The 5,518-nt window shown below is 41.5% G+C and overlaps 1 pseudogene across 1 annotated transcript; it reads left to right on the top strand.

The window, feature by feature from the left end:
- The first annotated feature begins 2,588 nt into the window (after nucleotides 1–2,588).
- On the top strand, nucleotides 2,589–3,731 carry LOC308506069 (L-lactate dehydrogenase A chain-like; annotated as a pseudogene). Its single transcript has one exon. The product of its transcript is annotated as an L-lactate dehydrogenase A chain-like (transcript).
- Nucleotides 3,732–5,518: the final 1,787 nt, after the last annotated feature.

Raw genomic sequence — 5,518 nt, 5'->3', positions numbered from 1 at the left:
TCAGCTATACCCTTCTCGGTGAGGCATACTCTGATCACCACGGATAATATTGAAGTTTAATATACCGCCCCCAAGGCCTAAGCCTCCTTACCCTGTGCTCATTTTCCCCTTTTTTTCCATAAAACTTGTCACTTTATATAAATTATATAATTTATTTATTTGTTAGGTATTGTTATTATCTATCTATCATGCTCATCTGTTTTGTTCACTGATGTAGCCCAAGCTTCTAAATATATTAGGCACTCCGTAACACTTATGGGATGGATGGATGGATGGATGGGTGGATGGATAAATAGAACCAAAAGACAGAGATCAGCAAGTGGATAAGATAGACATGTACAAAATACAATAGGAGAGACTGAACCAAAGTAGAAAAGAGAAGGAGTATTATTAAATGAAGGCAATTCTGGCTTCTACCAATTTCTGTCTTTATCCAGCCTTTTCAATGTCTTCAACTGATTTTTCTTTGTTTTTAGTTCTGTTTCTCTTTGATCTAGTTCAGAGTATGAATAAAGCCCACAGCAATCAAGTGAATGAGAAGAAATGGAGCATATTGACAATCTTCTTCAATATGCAGAGTAATCTGCTCATTTTGTCTGCTGTATACCTTATTCCTTGGCAGGTTTCCCTTGGTATTATTGTTAAAAAGAAAAATAAAATCAACTCACAAGCCCCAGGTTTAGGTGTGTTCAATTTACTAGGTAAATTGCTGTAGCCCCAGGTGAGGCAAATAAACCACAGACAGGTTCATGCTGTAGGACGAGGACAGTAGCTTGTGAGGTGGGGGCTGATCTTGCTATCTGTCTGGATGCCATCCTGTTTGAAGCACTTCACTCACATACTCCTCAATGAAACCAGATTCCTTTGCGGTTTCCAAATTCACATGAACTATTGTCCTCATCAATGACCATAACTGCCACCATGTGTACACCTCTACCAATAATATTGCATTTAGATGCCAGAATCAGCTATGGTTTTGTGCCATAATCCCGTTCCAGGCTGACTGGCACATTTCACAAGTTTATATTGATCTATCTAGCACTCTTAAGAAATGTTTTCATGGTAAACATCCTAGTTTGAAACAAAACAAAATTTCAGCTTGCCATTTCAAATTCTCCACAACAGGCTCCAGGACCTCTAATTTTTCTCTCCCAGAAGACTTACTATTACTCTTATGACTCTGTAAGAAGTTCTATGTGGCATAATGATCTTTCCATTAAAAGGAGGGAAGTTGGGGCCGGCCCGGTGGCTCAGGCGGTTAGAGCTCCATGCTTCTAACTCCAAAGGCTGCTGGTTCGATTCCCACATGGGCCAGTGGGCTCTCCACCACAAGGTTGCCGGTTCAATTACTCGAGTCCCGCAAGGGATGGTGGGCAGCGCCCCCTGCTACTAAGATTGAACACGGCACCTTGAGCTGAGCTGCTGCTGAGCTCTCAGATGGCTCAGTTGGTTGGAGCGCGTCCTCTCAACCACAAGGTTGCCGGTTCGACTCCTGCAAGGGATGGTGAAACTAGCAACGGCAACTGGACCTGGAGCTGAGCTGCACCCTCCACAACTAAGACTGAAAGGACAACAACTTGAAGCTGAATGGCACCCTACACAACCAAGTTGAAAGGACAACAACTTGACTGGGAAAGAAAAAACAAGTCCTGGAAGTACACACCATTCTCCAGTAAAGTCCTGTTCCCCTTCCCCAATAAAATCGTTTAAAAAAAAAGCAAAAAAAAAAAAAGCGAGGAAGTCATATTCTGAGGACAGAGGATGCCTACAGCACTTTTCTTGTACTTTTCTTGTTCCCCCTCCTCCCTATCTTTGTCCTCTCCAGTACTCAGTAAGTACTTTGAAATTGAATTTTAGGTTGTCCCAAACTTCTGAATGTTCCTAAACACCAATGTTAAAGACACCTAATTCAACCATCATTCAATTGTACTGAAAATGTCATGTTTGGGTGGTAATTAGCAGCCTTAGAAAACCATTCAGGGGGAAAAAGGACATTGAACAATGCATCGAAGGACATTTTGTTTCTATCTCTCTCTATTATTCAACTGTAACTGTAAAAATGCCAGGAATGGTCAGTGAAGATGAGAACCAATATATTCAAGATGCTCAGATGGAGATCAGAAATGATGAAAACAATTAAAACATTAATAATGTACGGCAGTAAAATAATGACCACTGCTGGGATAAAGATGAGGCAGGAGAAACAAGGCTCTCTGCCAAGCCTAGTGAGTTCCTTAAATCAGGAATCAAGAAGAACGGGCCATTTGGCACAGATGTGGAGCAAAGGGAATCCTGGTGCACTGTTGGTGGGATTGTAAATTGGTGTGGCCACTGTGGAAAACAGTATGGAGTTTCCTCAAAAAATTAAAAATAGACTACCTTATGACCCAGCAATTCCACGTATGGGTATTTATCCAAAGAAATAAAAGCCACCAATTTGAAAAGACATATGCGTGCCCATGTTCACTGCAGCGCTACTTACAATAGCCAAAGCCAAGGTATGGAAGCAGCCTGAGCGTCTATCAATAGACAATCGGACAGGTGCCCGAGCGGCCGCTGCCAAGTCCGGATCCGACGCTGCGCGCTCCCTGGACTAGATTCCTTTTGGTTCTAAATTCAATATGGCAACTCTCAAGGATCAGCTGATTGTGAATCTTCTTAAGGAAGAACAAAGCCCCCAGAATAAGATTACAGTCGTTGGGGTTGGTGCTGTTGACATGGCCTGTGCCATCAGTATCTTAATGAAGGACTTGGCAGATGAGCTTGCTCTTGTTGATGTCATGGAAGACAAATTGAAGGGAGAGATGATGGATCGCCAACATGGCAGCCTTTTCCTTAGAACACCAAAGATTGTCTCTGGCAAAGATTACAATGTGACTGCAAACTCCAAGCTGGTGATTATCACAGCTGGGGCACGTCAACAAGAGGGAGAAAGCCGTCTTAATTTGGTCCAGCGTAACGGGAACATCTTTAAATTCATCATTCCTAATGTTGTCAAATACAGCCCAACTGCAAATTGCTTATTGTTTCCAATCCAGTGGATATCTTGACCTATGTGGCTTGGAACATTAGCGGCTTTCCCAAAAACCGTGTTATTGGAAGTGGTTGCAATCTGGATTCAGCCCGGTTCCGTTATCTCATGGGGGAAAGGCTGGGAGTTCACCCATCAAGCTGTCATGGGTGGGTCCTTGGGGAGCATGGAGACTCGAGTGTGCCTGTATGGAGTGGAGTGACTGTTGCTGGTGTCTCCCTGAAGTCTCTGCACCCTAATTTAGGCACTGATGCAGATAAGGAACAGTGGAAAGAAGTTCACAAACAGGTGGTTGACAGTGCTTATGAGGTGATCAAACTGAAAGGCTACACGTTCTGGGCCATTGGACTATCCGTGGCAGATTTGGCAGAAAGTATGATGAAGAATCTTAGGTGGGTGCATCCAATTTCCACCATGATTAAGGGTCTCTATGGAATAAAAGATGACGTCTTCCTTAGTGTTCCTTGCATCTTGGGACAGAATGGAATCTCAGATGTTGTGAAGGTGACTCTGACACCTGAGGAAGAGGCCCGTTTGAAGAAGAGTGCAGATACACTTTGGGGGATCCAAAAAGAGCTGCAGTTTTAAAGTCTTCTAATGTCGTGCCACTTCACTGTCTAGGGTAGAACAGGATTTTAGTTGGAGGTTGCACATATTGTCCTTTTAATATGATTTGTACTAAAGCAGTAATATTATTAAGACAGCCTAGGAAAAACATCAATTTCCTAAAGTTAGCAATAGGAATGGTTCATAAAACCCTGCAGCTATATCCTGATGCTGGATGGTACTTACCTCATCCTAAACTGGTTAGTGCAGAATAGTTCCACCCCCTCAGAGGCGCCACCACTGCCAGTGTTGCACATGATGCTGCAGTTGCCCTTCAAACTAGATGTGTGTTTACTGTGCGTGACATAACTCGGGTTCCTTTACCCTGTGTGCCTAGTCCAACTTTGTTTCTCCAGTCCCACAGCTGGAGAGCCAATGTATAAATCCAAAATTGCATGTTCTAAAGGATCTTATTTTATGTACTATATGTGTCAGCGTATACTGGAGACTAATGTAAAATGCGAAGTCTACATATTAATAATGCAGCCAACTATCCAAGTGTCATACCAACAAAAACACCAAATAAACCTTGAACAGTGAAAAAAAAATAGACAATTGGATAAAGAAGAGGTGGTACATATATATGATGGAATACTGCTTGGCCATAAAAGAAGAGAATGAAATCTTATCATTTGTGATAAAACGATAGACCTAGAAGGTATTACGCCAAGTGAAATAAGCAGATAGAGAAAGATAAATACAATATGATATCACTTATATGTGGACTCTAAAGAATAAAATAAACAAGTAAACAAAACAGAAATAGGTTCATAGATACAGAAAACAAACTGATGGCTGCCAGAGGGGAGGGGGTTTGGGGAGATGGATGGAAAAGGTGAAGGGATTACAAAGTACAAGTTGGTAGTTACGAAATAGTCACAGGATGTAAAGTATAGCATAGAGAATATGGTCAATATTGTAATAACTATGTACGAGGTGTAATAAAAAATTCCGTGAATGCTGCTGCCGAGGATTCTTCAATACGGGAAGTGGCGTGTCCAACCGTAGTAACTAACAGTGTGTGACAAGTTTCAACTTGTTCGCTGCAGTCAGTTGAGTGTGAGCTATGGTTGAGAGATGTGTTTTAAAGTGTGCTGTAAATCGTGGATCACAAACAAGTATTAACATGGAATGGTTCCATCCTCCATCACGACAAGGCTCCGTGTCACACATCACTCTGGTACGGCAATTTCTGTCAAATAAAAACATTACGGTGTGTCCTCATCCTCCTTATTCACCAGATCTGGCACCGTGCCACTTCTGGCTCTTCCCCAAAGTCAAAATGACCATGAAAGGAAAACGTTTTGAATCGATTCAGGACACTGAGGCAGCCACAACCATGCAACACGCACGAAAGAGGACTTCCAGAACCGCTTCAGGAAGTGGCAAGAGCGATGGGGGAAGTGTGTTCAAAGTGAAGGAGGATATTTTGAAGAGGGTTAATGGCAATGTGTCTTTTACTGTAATAATTTTTTAAAATTTAAACATTCACTGTATTTTTTGTAAATCACACCTTGTATAATGCCACATGGGTACTAGACTAATTAGGGGACTCACTTCTTAAATTATATAAATGTGTAACCACTATGCTGTACACTTGAAATTAATATAAACAATAGTGAATGTCAACTGTAACTGAAGAAAACAATTAAAAAAAAAAAAGAATTGGCCATTTGATAGGGAGCGTGAGAGGTGTTGCAGCTATCACACACAGGTGACCGGGCAATGTTTTCCATAAACTGAATTCTACTTTTTCTAAACGTCATCATTTTAATTTCTGGTATTTTAACTACAAGCTAAATTTGGTATTTAAAGTCTAGTATTTTAAAACCACAAAGCATGGCTGGTAAACTGTCTTCATGACCACAAATTAACAAGTCT

The sequence above is a fragment of the Rhinolophus hipposideros genome (genome assembly GCF_964194185.1).
Source record: "Rhinolophus hipposideros genome assembly, chromosome: 12".
NCBI classification, from domain to species: Eukaryota; Metazoa; Chordata; class Mammalia; order Chiroptera; family Rhinolophidae; genus Rhinolophus; species Rhinolophus hipposideros.
This window is presented reverse-complemented; position numbering and strand designations above follow the sequence as displayed.